The sequence below is a fragment of the Lepidochelys olivacea genome, assembly GCF_965140295.1.
Source record: "Lepidochelys olivacea isolate rLepOli2 genome assembly, chromosome: 2".
NCBI lineage: Eukaryota > Metazoa > Chordata > Testudines > Cheloniidae > Lepidochelys > Lepidochelys olivacea.
The window spans coordinates 75,357,479-75,373,354 of record NC_140412.1 but is presented as its reverse complement, the minus strand read 5'-3'; the positions used below and the strand labels follow the sequence as shown (position 1 = coordinate 75,373,354).

Below are 15,876 nucleotides of genomic sequence, written 5' to 3'. Positions count from 1 at the left end.
CATAGTCTGAGTGTAGCAAAAGCCTTTTAATAACAGAGAGAAACAATGTGGCATTATGTTGGGGAAACACCACCAACAGGATTCATAACACAACCCATGAGCAAAAAAAAACCCACCCCAGACAAATTGGGGCATGCCCTTTTCCCTTTGATTCTTGAGTCCAGCAACCCCAAATCACCCAAAGTCCCAAAAGTCCAATGCCCCAAAAGTCTCTGTCCCTGGTCAGGGCAGCCCCAGAGTTCGAAAGTTTATCTGCGGAGCTTTACCTCCCAACCTGAGTGGAAATGGGACGGGGGTAAGAGGCACCTTACGTGATCTGAAGCTGACCGCCCCATAGCGGCGCTCCGTTCCGCCAGCCGCCCCACGAACTCCTTCGCTCCGTTCCGCCAGCCGCCCCACGAACTCCTTCGCTCAGCTGCGCTCCGTTCCGCCACCCGCCCCACGAACTCCTTCACTCAGCTCCACAGCCCACAAGCAGCTCCTGCCATCCACACACTGCTCCACGTCGAACTGCTTCACCAGCCGTCTCGCAAACTGCTCCACAATATATCTTCAGGCTCCCCCACTACTTAACACAACACTCAGTGATTTCAGCTCTTAGGTGAATTCAGTTTGTAGTAGGGGAGCCCCAGTGCTGGTGCACTGTCAGCCCAAAGTGAGCTCAGCAGCCTATAACTAGACTTCTAATGAAATCAAAATTAGCTCTGATATTCCACAGTGGAGAGAGGATGAAGTGCAATTAGCCTGTAAGGCCCTCACCAAGGGGCCCATGCCACCAAGTATTAATACTTGTCCACAACCTCTCTCTATTCACACAGTTTTGGAACCCATGACCCTTGCCTAGCGAGTGCTACTTAGTTGATGGTGAATCCCTCCATCATAACAAAAGGCCACGTACAGTTCCAAGCACAGTTCCCATAATCAGGGTAATAACAATTTATTCTTCCTGCCCCAATAACAGAGACACTGGGGATCCCACAGCAGCCAAAGTGACCATTTGGGCAGCTATGGTCTCATTCTAGGCGTGGTGGGTGTGCCTATGCAAATGAGATCGGCCCCTGAAGTTCTTTTCCACAACTTGCCACACCTCACCACCAGATGTCAGGGTGGAGCTCATTCTGACACTGCTTACAGATGGAAAGGGAGAATGGGGACATGCACATAGCCCTTGGCATGGGGGAAAGAATGGGGACCCTGGTATGAGGGGAGGGGAAATGTGGGGCACCCAAAACACCTGGTGTGGGAGATTGGGGTACCCTGATATAGGAGTGAGGGAAAAGAGATCACAAATGCCTTCCATGGTGGGGGAGGGGTGAATGGGGGAAGGGGAGTGAGAATGAATACTCAGAATAGCTGACATGGCGGGAGAATGGGGGACACACAGAGCCCTCAGTGGGGGAAGATGGGGGGGGAGCTGCTGAAAGTATCTGAAAGAGAGGGGCATGTGAGGGTGGCACAAAGGGAGTTGGGGGTGGGGAAGGGGGAAGAATGGAGGGATGCAAGATGCCCCTGCAGTAAGCTCAGCCAACAGATGCTACTAAGTGTGTAACCTCCTAGTGTTTAAGCACATGTCAATCTTCAATGTAGTTATCCTCACAAAATGCCTGTAAGGTAGGGAAATGCTGTTATCCCCATTTTACAGATGGGGAACTGAGGCAGAGAGACTAAAGGTCTTTCCCAAGGTCATGCAGGAAGTTTGTGGCAAAGGCAGGTCACAGAGTCTCAGGTGAGCGCTCTAACTACTGGACCATCCTATGACCTCAGTCACACCTGTGCAAACTTACTGTCTTCAAATTAAGTCCTCTGACATCTGTGGTATCTGTCTTCAGTGGCTTTGTACATGTGTAATTGTTTGCAAGTAAGTAACCAATACTTCTTATACACAAGAAGGAATAGTATCCTGCTCATACTCTTTGCTGTTATCTCAGCAGTGCTACCAAGAGGAATGCAAGTTTATTTTCTATAGCTCTTACCTGATATCTCAACATCCCCCAAACATTAATTTAATTATCTTCACAATATCCATGTAAGGTAGGGAAGTATTCCCATTTTTGGATGGGAAAACTGAAGCACAGAGGTTGCACAGGAAGACTGAGGCAGAAGTGGCAATAGAATCCAGATGTCCTGAGTATCAGTCTAGTGCCTTAACCAGAAGACCATCTACTGGGTAGATAAGATGATTCCAGATGCAGATAGTGGGCAGCTCTCTGGAGTACAATGGTGGCATTTTTACATAGTCACTCTTTAGGACCACACTTGCCTATTTGATTTTTTTTAAGTGCTTAACTATGCAACCCTAATGTTGCATTAACTAATTTTAAAACATTCTTCAAAATAAATCGCCAGTTCCATAACATACCAGACAGCCAAAGCTAGTTAGTGCTTTTTATTGTTACCAGTAAACTACATACTTGTAATCTTAATATGCAGTCATTGGTGAAAAATTGGCCTAGTATCTTAAAATTGCAAACTAAACTTATGATGTTCCTAGCCTGTGCATGTTATGATATATATGGACGTGTACGAGTTTAGGTGACTGAAGGAATTGCTTACAAATACTTAAAGAACTGCTTTTAAGTCTACCAAACTGATTGGCTTCAATAAGGCTAGTAATTCTAAAGACAGGAACATTTAAAATGTATCTGTCAAAATGATTTTGGAAGTTGCACACTATTTGCTGTGAATTAATTTACAATGCATCTCCAAGAATACAGCACATCTTTAAACAAAAATTTCCATCATTCAATACTCAGTAACCAATTTCTGAAGGATTATAACTTTGGTAACATCAAAGCCATGAATTGCTAATTTTCATTGGGCTCTCCTCATGTTAAGTTTCTAACTGTAGTAGTTTTTGCTATAGTCGTGACTTAAAGAAGTGTCTGTAGAATTTCTTAAATGGGAAAAACTGAGTATTTTTTTTTACCTTGCCAAACTAAAACCTACAGAATTTTGCCTAAACTGTCTTTATAAAAAAAAAAAAAAAAAGCTACTTATGGCAGAGAGAGAGCTTGAGAAGTTTCAGCAGCAAAACTGTGCTGTAAAGCGGAGTATGTGCAAAGGGGCGTATAATGGAAATGGTATCCTTAGATATAGCAGTTACTGCCAGCCATCCTCTAATAAAAGAAGTGCAGGTTATTTCCTAGTTATTGATGTGCCTCATGCCATTTACCCCACCTTGTCAGTAATCTTCAAGTCCTGTCCTGTGCAATGGTCATGGTTACTTTTCCAAATTGTAACCCCTCTAACAGTTTAATAGGAAATGATTAAGTCTAGTCACTTTTGGTTTTGAGTTTACAATATAGCTTCAGTTCAGCCTCAAAGTAGTAGCTCAGTGCACTCCTCAGTGGAAAATGTGGGTTCGGATCCCACGCTTCTTGCCTCGTTGTTCCATGCATGGAACACCAGCATGGTGCGATGACATGGGCTTGGGTTCTGAAGTAATATGTAAAGTTGGTGAGCAGCACTAATGCATGACCCAGAAATCTGATCAACTTCATTCATACTCATATTACTACACCTAACTCTAAAAACAGACAGCCGACTGGTAAAAACAGATCAAAACATGCAGGAGCACCAGACTAGCCAACTATTACAGACAGATGCTTAACATACTCCTTCAGTGATTGCACACAAGATGTAGAAGCCAGCAGATATCAGACACATTGAAAATGCAAGTAGGAAAGACTTTAATCAGTGTGACAGGAGCAACTGAAATGCAGACATTTTCTACTTCTCTCTACCAAACAAAAAGAGAGGAGAGACTTGTTCTCATGATCAAAAAGTAGCATTGCCTACTAAAGTGGCAAAGGGAAGAAACCGCTGGAAGAAATAACAGTTCCACAAAGTGTGGTAGCCTGTGCTATCAAATTATATATGAACAATAATGCAAAATGGACACACTTTGTAAATCTCATCTACTCAATTACTACTGTTAGACCTACTATTTACATAGATACTTAGTGTACTGACTGGCAGTACTTGTCATACTAATAGTAACAGAAATTATATTAACTGACTCTGAAGCCAGATCTATGGCACCCTCCCAGCTGGAAGATAGTTATGGTGTCATAAAGCCTTTACAGAAAGAGGTAGGAAGCTTATAAAGCATTGGAAGGGAATTAGGCCTTCATGAGAGCGCAGAAGTGATCTTCATTCATAGTTCCCAAGGTCTTGGATCCATGTATTATCTCTATATGCATCTCCATCTTGGAGGAGCTCAGCAAAAGGGAATTATATTCCAAGGGGTAGAGCTGGCTGGCTGCTCTGTGGGGATGAAATCTGATGCCTCTTAGAGGTAAGGGCTGTGAGCATATCCTAGCCACTTGTGAGGAACAGTGCATGTTTGTCCTCCTTCTGTGCCTGTTAAGTCATTCAGCAGGACAAGACTGTATTTAATAGTGTAACACTTTTCTTTTTGATCACTCAGAAGATTTATTGGTGGCTTTGTGAACAAGGGGAGGAAAACTTTTAGCAGCCTGTAGCCTTTATTCATGTCAATGTGCAACGTGAAATTAAGGCACGGGAAGAGAATCAAAAGATTCGGATCAAAAATGTGTTTTAAATTACTAAGGCATAAAGAGGCATGAAAAATCTGCCACATGCTTGTTGGAATTTTCAGATGTGTACTCTGTCAGTGTCTCTCCTGTGAATTGATCTGAATCAACAAGGATACCTTTGGGTTTTTTGGAATTGAAGGGAACACTGAATTCGGCTCCATCCTACAATTGCTGGTGCTATTCTACCTGTGTAGAACTCTGCTCCCATTATAGCTGTACTTTTGAGATAGTCCAATGACTCTTCACCAGTTTATCTTGTAGCCAGCAGAATGATCCCATACAGCAGTATGTTTGTTTGCTAGTTCACACTTTATGGCTATGGCTGAGGGTATGTCCACACTGCTGTCAAAAGTATGATTGCAGCGCATATAGATATACTCAGGCTAGCTTTCATCAAAGCCACCTTCAGTAACAATAGCAGCGAAAGCACGTCAGGACACGTGATGGCTGCTCAAGGATGTAACCAGGGTACCTTGGCAAGCCGGTGTAGCCAATGCAGCTGCACGTACTGCTGCAGCTTCACTGCTAGTGTTACTTGAGCTAGCTAATTACAGTAGAACCTCAGAGTTGCGATCACCTCGGGAATGGAGGTTATTCAGAACTCTGAAATGCTTGTAACTCTGAACAAAACGTTATGGCTGTTCTTTCAAAAGTTTACAGTTGAACAGTAACTTAATACAGCTTTGAAACTTTACGATGCAGAACAAAAATGCTGCTTTTAACCATCTTAATTTAAATGAAACAAGCATAGAAACAGTTTCCTGGCCTTGTCAAATCTTTTTTTTTTAATTTCCCTTTATATTTTTAGTAGTTTCCATTTAACACAGTACTGTATTTGTATTTTTGATTCTACTGTTGCTGATTGTATACTTCTGGTTCCAAATGACGTGCGTAGCTGACTGGTCAGTTCGTAACTCTGGTGTTTGTAACTCTGAGGTTCTACTGTAGATCACAACTAGTTTAGGTATTTCTACACATGCCACAATCACATCTTTTTGTTGCAGTGAGACATACCCTGAATTTATCCATTTATGCAACCTGTTGTGGCTGGGGTAGTCATTCATTCATTGTGCAAACAGTGACTGTCAGACACTTTTGGCCCCTTTAAAATTCCCTTCCAATTGCTAAAAATTGTTTTTATATCCTGTTTTCTTTTTGCAAAAAGTGGTGAAGACATTCAAAGCCAGGAGAGGAAACTTTCTAGCATGCATAGGTCCTGTCTTTCACGTTATAATTTGTTGTAAGGATTGCATCATGTGGAATTAAATTCCCAGTGCTTGAAGAAAAAAAAATCTGCTTAATAGGATGGGAAGCGTCCAGTCCACTGAGGCACAGAAGCAGAACACAGGGATTGAAACTCAAAAGAAAATACCTATCCCTGAGTCATTAAATTCTTAAATACATGCCCAAGTGTAAAAGATGCCACCTGATTCAGATTGCATCAACAGTAGAGCTAGGGGATATTTTTTATTTTTTTTTTTTGAAAAATAGCTTATTTTCTGAAAAATGCAGTTTTGGTTGACTTGAAATTATTCAGGAATTCTTTGCCATTCGTAGTCATTCATGATGACAACGAATAGTCATTGGGCCAGGAAAGAGTGAGAAGTGACTCTGTAGCCTAGTGGTAGGGCACTCCTCTGGGAGACCCAAGTTTAAGTCCCTGCTCCAGTGACTAACTATTGATGCAACATGGAATTGCTTCAACAGAAGAGAGAGGCACCTTCCCTTCCCTGTCCCTTCTGTTTTATGAACACAGGTCTTGTCTATATGAATGGTTAGTGCATGGCAAGCAGGGGTGTAAGTTTACCTCACATTAGCCTGATGCATACAAACAGTCCACACTAAAAGTTCCCTAGTGCATTTTGATCTACCCTGCTTTGAAATGGGAATAGATCAAAGCACACTAGTGATCTTATAGTGCATGGCCATATGGACAGTTAGTGCGCAGCAGGTTAGTGTGAGGTAAACTTACACCCCAGCTTCCATGCACTAACTGGTCATATAGACAAGCCCTTGTGGTCCTTTACTTTTGTTAAAATGCCCAAAATTGAAACACAATTTTGACTTTGGTCGAACAAAGTATTCTGTTTGGCCCCTCTGTGTTTTCTGAGTCTTCAATTGGCTGAAAAAAATTGGAAAACGTTGGTTTTGGTTCAACACAAAGTTAAACATTTTTTTTTCATTTTTGTTTTTTTGGAATGCTACTGAACCAAAAAGTCCATTATTCACCCAGCTTTAGTTAACAGCATTCTGCATAACCTCTCCTCTCAGCCCCCTAATGGACAGCTGTGGAACACAGCAATGTAGTGAAATGTAGGGAATATAGACCCACGAGGTACTGTATATAGTTTTTTGTTTTTTTTCAAGTGGGTCATAGCCAGGAAGATCAGTTTGGTGGAATGCTCATAAATTTGCTGTGATTATGTTCTTGCTCAGAAAAGACTGGCAAAATTAAGGGGCAGAAATATGACCTGCGATTATGAATAAACTCTGAATGTGGTGGTGCAAGAGACCTAACAGATTTCCTACCATCTAGGAGGCACATGTGACTGTTGTGCAGTTATATCAGACACTGTGCTATTGTGTGAACTCAGCTGAATTAGGGTATTGTGAGGAAGGGTTTCTCCTCTTGTTTCGTTTTTAGAACAGACATGGTGGTTGCATCGCTGCATATCCCATATAGACAAAGACCATTCATTATTTTTTCCTATTTCCTTGCTGAGCTAATTGTTGTCATGTTTTCCTTCTAGTACCAAATTTCTGTAAGGAATACTTCATTCCGGCAACCAGGGAAAGTGCTTGGATGCTCAAAGTAAGTGTTTTATTTCTCTCTGTAGCGTGATAAAATGTACAGTATGTTCTGACTGACATTAAAAGTAATGAGGTATTGCTTTGATTTTGTTTATATTTTTAAAGAGCAAGTCAACAGTTGGGTGACATTCAGTGTACAGTAGATACTGAGTTTCCTTTGCAGCAAGACCTAGCATACAAAAATAAATAGGTACAAGTCAGAATAAGTTGCCTTTGTAAATGGTAGTATCCATGCAATACAAATTAACTGTAATAAATTCACAGCTAGCAGCACCAATGACAACTGCTTCCAGAAAAAATATTGCAAATGTGAATAAAGGGCGGGGGGGGAGGGGGCAATCAATAAAGAGGGAAGCCAAAGGTGGGAGAGGAATCTCTTTCTCTCCCTATCTTTCCGTCTCTCTCTCTTGTCTCTTGTCCTTCTCTCCTGCTTCAGGAACTCTGGTGGAAAACTTTCTTATGCTCTCTCTTCAATGCTCATTTTACTTCATTGAGTTAGCAGCTCTACCAGTGAAATAATACAGCTTTTCCAATTTTAACTGGGGGAAAAAAGAGCTAGACCAAATGTTACTGTACATGGTTAATAATACATATCTGATAAGGAACATCTCTTTGTAAATTTTCAGTTAGTTGTGTATTGGACACTAGGTTAATCTATCCAGCCTGCAATTTGTCATGTTGCAATTTGCACAGTCATAATTTGGCTCACCTGTAGGAACAGCAGAGAACAATGATACAATTAGAGGTAGGTCCACAAGATGGCAATGTTTTGAAAGTCTTTAAAATGATCACTTGAACTGTGGTTGATAAAAGAAACATTGTCACATATTAACTGTCTTTTTGTATCATGGTTGCCAAGTGTCTGTCTTGTTACACAGCCTGAATTCTAAACTTTCTCCAAAAGGAAGACTAGAATACAATATTATAGTCTTTTTTTTTTTTTAAATAAAAACACCTTCTAGCATGCGGTGTGCTGCTGTCAAAAGTATATGCAACCATGCAGTCTCTCTTGGTAAGGTACAGAGTACAGTTCACTGTATGGCATATCTTATAACACATTATATTTTATGTAGTTGTGCACTTAACATAAAAATAAAATGACATATCCCTGCTCAGAAACTTTTAGTTTAGAACCCACCTGCCAATGCTTGAAAGTCTGTCAATGTTACCATTTATAAAGTCTGACTTTGATGGGGGCATAAGGCATGTCTCATTTGCTAGAATATTTTATTTATGTTGTATATTTTAGCAAAGATGAGCCATATTTTTCCTGTACTCTCTAATCAATGTTAAGGCTTTTTTCACAAGGGAACTAGGGAGATGGTTCAACTGTTGATTAAGGGTTTTGAATATCTTGAAACTGCTCAGACATATTTGTAAAAAGGTGCTACAAATGCACAGTTGGTGGGTTTTTAGCTCAAATCAACAGGAGGGGAGACCTGAATGTTTGCAGAGAATTGGGATCTGTTGAGAGGTTTAGGTTAGAACAGTTCCTAGGAGATGAAGAATTGGAGCTGAACCTTGCTTAATGGGGGTCTGGGGAGAGGGAGCAGTTAAAAGAGAAGACTGAAACCGTGATGGGGAGAGCTATAAGGGGATAACTGCAGACTTTAGAAGCTTTGAGAATGAAGTGATGAGAGCTGAAAGAATTTGAGGAACCAGAAGATATATGCAGTATATTTAAGCTGGGAGTTTTCATATTAAGAACAGTGGATAATTGCTATAGCACAAGAGAAGCTGAAAGAGGCCTGGAATGAGTCAAAGATGAAACAAAGGATCTGGGTCCCATGAAGAAGCTGAGAAACTCAAAGCTGTAGGAATTCTAATGGATTTCCTCCACTTGCACCTTGTTTTTAACAGTGGTAGGATTGCACCAGTGGAAGTGCCTAACGTAGAGTGGCCATGTCCTTTTAATCATGTATTTTCTAACCCTGCTCAAAACATGTCTGGATGATACTGTTAAAACACTCTCAGCTGCAATCAATCCGATTATACTAGCATTCCCATAGGTGGCTGTGAAACAGTAGGCAATCTGAAGAAAACTACTAGTGTAGAGGCAACAGAGATATATAGTCTACTTTACAAAAGTCTGCTTGTGACTACACATTGCCTAATAAAACTTATCTTGGACATACAGATTTCCTGGAGTGAATAGTCCCACCCTCAGACCAACAGGCAGCTTTCCAGAGTATTCCCTCTGGTCTGCTGCCTACTCTGTAGTCTTTCCTCCCAAAATCCGTGGAACTTTGTAGAACACTGAATATCAAAATAAAGTCCCAGCTGCCAGCTTTTTAATACCAGAGGTTTATCATACTGCTATAAAGAAAGCTGCACTATAGCCGAACATTGACCAAATCCAGGTTTCACATATCAATATGCAATGGAATTTTGATGCACTTTCATGCTTTCTTTGACAACTCAGTGGTGGTTTGTGGGTTTTTGTTTAATTGTTAAAGTTGTAGGGATAGCCATATAGGGAAGGAAGTTCAACTATCCAGGCAGTTTTACAACTTTCATTTAGAATACTCCCCCAGGATATGTAGAAAGTTTTCATTGGCAGTTAAAAATACAATGCATTAAGCAAGGAATTTTAAAAGAACAGATTTAGAATGCATCCTAACAACAAAAAACATTGCTGTTTCTATGGTGCTTTAGAGTCCATGTTTACTTGCAGTTATTCAGTATTTTCTGGCTAGCAGTACAAGCAGCCAAAAGCATCTAATCCAGTGTGGATTAGAAAACAGAATTTGTTCAGGAAAGGAACACAATAAAACAACTTCAATATCCTGGCAGGTTTTCTTTGCTTCACTAAAGCTAAAACTTTCTAAATCTACTTGATAAGAGGCTTTCATTATTTGCTCTGCTTCTTGCATGTAGAAAAGATATGCTTAGTGACTTGAAAGCAGGAAGAGTAAAGGAACACTGTCTTTCCTTCCAGGCGGGGGAAAAAGTTCCTCTACTTCTTTTGCATCTTCATTATTAGCCAGAGGGGGTCACTAAAACAAGTCACTTTAATCCTTTGGCTGAATGCATTGCTTTCACAGCATTTCCATCCTGTGGAAAGTGACTGGGTCTTCCAAAAGTCAGTGTAGGGTAACATCCTATGACAGTCACAACTGCATGAAGACACAATTGTTTTATGGTCAATTTTGATTTAACATGAGAAGAGAGCTGTAGTTTGGATCTAAATTTTGAACCTGAAGGTCAAAGTTAACTTGAATGGAATGTTTGTTTATGGCTTCATGCTAACCAGTATCCTTTCCTTGCCTTACTTAGTAATTGAACAAACTAAATATCCTTTTATGGTTTTGTCTGAAAATGTTCTGAACCATAGGGTGACTTTTTTTTCCCCCCACTGTCCTACTACCAGGAATTATCCCACAGGAGTTCATCAATGCAACTGACTCATTTAAAAAAAACACCACAGTATTTTTTTAAAAAAATGCAACATATGTAAGGTTTTGTTCAAAGTTAATGACAGTCCATTCCAATGGCCAAGCTATCAATGTTAACTATAACTCATAACTATTAAATATATGGGTTTTTGTTACTTTGCATTAAATAAAATCAGCACATAATTTTCTAACAACATGAGCAAAATATATTATTGTAATATCATTGCTATATTTTTGTTTACAATACTTAAAAGGCAGGCTTTTTACAATAGAGCAACTTAACCTCATAGTAATAAGACCCATTTCAGCTTACTGAATTTTGTTACTTAGTTGCTATTCAAAAATATGCATAAAATAAATGGAAAATAAAGTTAGGATTATATCATTTTATGGGCTTTTGGTAAATGGATGCCAGATTCTAGTTTATGTATAGTGTATTGCATTTTGTCCATTTCAACAATTTATTAGTGTATTAAAGATAATTCAAGCAATGACTAAGCACTCTTGCAGTCTGAGTAGAGAAATCCTAGATTGCTCTGCTTCTGTGATTCAGCAGTTTAAGAAACCCAACCTGCTTGCCAGAGCTGGCTCACTGGAAATATTTGACTCAATATGACACACTCAGATTTTGCAGAAACAAATTTTCATTTTAGAAAAAGTTTCTACCTCTTAGGGCTGTAAAGAGAACCTTCCAAATGTGAGCAGAGTATAATCCAATGCAATGTTGTCTTCCTCAGTCTGCAGGCAGCCTGAAACAAGACAGGGGTATTATTTTCCCCAAACTAACCCCATTAATCTTACTAGAGCAGTGGTGGGCAACCTGCGGCCCACGAGCCTCCACACATGGCCTGCCAGGGTAATCTACTGGTGGGCCTGCAAGACAGTTTTACACTGACTGTCTGCAAGCACGGCTGCCTGCAGCTCCCAGTGGCTGCAGTTCACCATTCCCAGCCTATGAGAGCCGGGGGAAGCGGCAGCCAGCACGTCCCTGTGGCCCGCGCTGCTTCCATTGGCCAGGAACGGCGAATCATGGCCACCGGGAGCTGCAGGCAGCCATGCCTGTTGATGGTCAATGTAATCAAACTGTCTCATGACCTGCCAGCGGATTACCCTGATGGGCTGCAGGTTGCCCAATACTGTACTAAAGTGTAAAAAGCATACTGGTGATACTTAAATATCATCAACTATTTAATTGTTGATCATGTTAGCAGATGGAAAGGGGTGGGAGTAAAGTGGTGGGTAATTACTGGGAGCTGCTGCAGGGAAGGATATGCAGAGGGAAGAAAGAAAGGACACAGGGAATAGGAAGAGAAATGAAAGAAACATGGGGAAGGAAGAGAAACAAAGGGCTGAAATAGCAGTGGTTCTAAACGTCAGCATATTTTCCCCCTAAGTGATGTTGATGAGCGTGACAAAGACCTGAACATGTAACTAAGAATTTAGCTGCTGTATAAGGGTTATCTTCTGTTCCTCCCTTTGTGCAAATTTCTCATTGACATCTGTGGGAGATCAGGTGTGGAATGAAGGAAGCACATAGTCCTATATGTGTGTTCCTGCCACAGGGCCATAATTAGAAATGGAGTTCAATCCTCTCCACAGAATGTTTGACAGTCTGCTTTAGTCATAATCTTTCTTACATGAATTCTTTAAGAAATGTAGTGGGAGCATCAGATGGAGGGTCTTCTAAAGTACAGTAAAAAGAACGAGGAGTACTTGTGGCACCTAAGACTAACAAATTTATTTGAGCATAAGCTTTCGTGGGCTAAAACCCACTTCATCAGATGCATGCAGTGGAAAATACAGTAGGAAGATAGATTATCTATCTATACACACAGACAACATGCCCCTCACATTTCCAGTTTTGCCTTGCAAGTAGATAACATTACCGCACTGTAACTGAAGCCTATACTAAGAATGGAGAATGCCTAGGGAATAGCATGAATGCTGAGGGAACAGTATTTAATTGCATCAGGCAACTGAATATTAAGCACATCCGTGTTGCCAGTCCCACACATTCAGAAATCGTGATTCAGGCCCCCCACACCATGAGAGTGACTGACTTAAAAATTGAAATAATATAAGGACTCGATGATCTCCTGAGGTCCCTTCCAACCCTGATATTCTGTGAAATGCATTTTGGGATCTTTTTATTTGACTTTCGGAATCGCTTGTGTCCACACTGTTCTCTGCAAGCAGGAGGGCTAGCAGCTTGTTTTTATTAAATGAAAGGTTAGATTCTCATGTAATTACATCATTCCAAGAGCTGGGGGCTTGAGGAAAATCACCAATGTTATGAGACTCACAATAAAATCTCAAGTGTTGGGATCACAGGGGTCAGGTGGATGTGAAAAATTTCTCACCTAATGTTTACTCTAAATGTTGTTGTCTTGTATAAAAAGTTAGATGCTGTGTATAATAATGACCTGCTCAGCCTACATAGAGTTGTTCTGTCATAACTAATAGTGTGACTAAGCCACTATCATGTGGGCTACAATTTTTATTACAATAGAAGATGGTATAAAGCAAAGATAAAGGAGTAGATATTCAAAGTGCCTTTTGTGTTTCAATAGTAACAGTGTACCTAAGTACTCCTTGACTTTGAAAATCTCCCTCCAAAAGATTATATAAGCTTAAGTGGCATGGCTATAATTTGATTTCTAAACCACCCAGAAAACATAATTTTGCCCCCTATAAACTTATTACAGCAGGACCCTGATAGTGCCTACTAGTTAAGATTGCAAATTGGCTTCCATTGGAGTCCCACCCATTTATATAAGGCTCAGATTTGGCTCATTCTCTTTAATTGTCTAATCAGACACTGTGGGGATACACATGTGCAAGGCTCTAGACAACATCACTGCATTATATTGTATGTAAAATAAGATTATCACTTAATTGATGGCTATCATTATGCATACGTACAAAGGATAGAGTTGCCAACTTTCTAATTGCACAAAACGGAACACCGCTACCCCACCCCCCGCTCACTCCATCCCCGCTCCCTCCATCACTCACTCTCCCCCACCCTCACTCACTTTCACCAGACTGGGGCAGGGAGTGTGGGATGTGGGAGGGAATGCGGGGTGCAGGAGAGGGTTCTGACCTGGGGCAGGGAATTGGGGTGTGGGAGGGAGTTTGGGGTGCGGGCTCTGGCTGGGCAGCGCTTACCTCAGGCGACTCCCGGAAGCGGCTGGCATGTCCGGCTCCTAGGTGGAGGGGCCAAAGGGCTCTGCGCGCTGCCTGTGCTCACAGATGCTGCCTCCGCAGCTCCCATGGGCCATGGCTCCCAGCCAATGGGAGCTGCGGAGCTGGTGCTCAGGGTGGGGGCAGCACACGGAGCCCCCATGGCGACCCCTGCAACCAGGAGCTGGACATGTCAGCTGCTTCCAGGAGCTGTGCGGAGACATGGCAGGCAGGGAGCTTGTCTTAGCCCCGCTATGCCACCGACCGGACTTTTAGCAGCCTGGTCAGCACTGCTGACCACAGCCACCAGGGTCCCTTTTGGACTGGGCGTTCCAGTCGAAAACCAGACACCTGGCAACCCTAACAAAGGAGCAGAGTTAAGATTGTGCATTCAACCTTTACTTTCACATTTCCTGACTTGATTTCTTAACTAAGACCTTAGAGTGTGTGTGTGCATGTGTGTGTGTATTTTGTATTTAACGTAAGAACAAGTTACATGTAATCCTTCTTTCTTAAGTCTAAACCATGTATTTGACAGGTGGGTCATTGGTTAATGAAAGGAAGTAAATCCAGCTCTCCATCTTCCCAATAAGATGTATGTATTTTCGGTATGCTCCTGTCTACTCAAAATGGAGGCACTTAAATTTTTAATGGAGCTCTATCTTTACGAGGAGAGAGATGAGCTTTATATTGGATTTCTTCTGCTCTATATAAATTTGTTTTTAACTATAGTTCTTCAGCAGACATCACACTTGACCTATATATGCTTGTTCCTGGATGTGTGGCAGTGTTAATTGCATCCTGCTGTAGCCTTTTGCAATTTTTAATTTAGTCAAATTTTAATTACATTTAATTCTATGTTCATTTATATTTATTTGTGTATTGCTAAAAAAATCCTTCCTTCTTCTTTGTGCATACTCCCCTCAATTCTTTAGCATGACTTTTTTTTCTTTTCTACTGGCTTCTGAGAGTCACTTATCCCTTTCAGGACATCAGCCTCCACCCTGACCCATTTTTTCCTCTAGATGCCCTCTTAAGGGCACCTTCTGCTAAATCTGAATCTCAGGGCTGCAGAAAACCATACAGCAGCAGCTCTGCTAAGTATAGTTACCTGTAGCAGGTTAGTGTACAAATACACATAAGCAAGAACACAGAGCAGAATGTACAGTTTTAGTAAATAGACTACTTACTTCCAATAAGCTGTATTAAGGTATTCATGAAATCATGTGTGCTTAATATGACTCATAACCCTCAAATGTCTTTAAGGAAATATCCTTCAGTTTGGATGCAAATTTCTTGACATCCTCTGAAAACTTTTCATTGTCTTAGCACACTGTGGTAACAAAACCAACATGTCTCCCTACAGTGCTGAATTTCTTCATGCATAATGCTGTTTTCTGCTCATTTGAAACTTTCTCATTAATAACACTTAGCATTTATTCACCATCTTAGTGTTGTTCAAACATTAATCCTCATCAATCATATGAAAAAGGAAAGTACTACTTTCATCTTATATAGATGTTCGGAAAACTAAGACACGGGTTGCATGACTTAACTGGTCAGTGGTAGAACTCTCAGACCATTCTTTAGTGTGCTAAGCTATGTAGTCTTCTTTCTGTGCTGTTTTTGCAGCCTTCTCTAACCTTTCAAAGGGCGAACCCTGTAGATCTTTTTAGAAACCAAAGGGTATTTTTGAGGCTTAATTCACTAGCTTTGAGGTTCTCTGGTGGAAGGCTTTGTATAATGGAAGTGCTTGTGTACTCTAGGATGTGAAAATATTAATCAGCTAGCACTAGGAGCCATAACAGATTGGTAAACACTATAAGCAGCAAGGTAGGAAATAAGACTTTAAAATTAACTGATATCAAAGAACTAGACATGCAGTTCAGATTAGATGTAAGCAATAAGTAGCCTGAAATGCATTTTTA

General features: G+C 40.9%; 1 protein-coding gene across 1 annotated transcript in view; it reads left to right on the top strand.

Annotated features, from left to right (window-relative positions):
- MAPRE2 (microtubule associated protein RP/EB family member 2) overlaps positions 1 to 15,876 on the top strand; it is a 159,889-nt gene that overhangs the window by 29,657 nt on the left and 114,356 nt on the right. Inside the window, exon 2 of the mRNA XM_084618779.1 lies at positions 7,310 to 7,371. The gene's annotated coding sequence lies outside the window, so the exon portion shown is untranslated. The remainder of the gene's footprint in view (positions 1 to 7,309; positions 7,372 to 15,876) is intronic.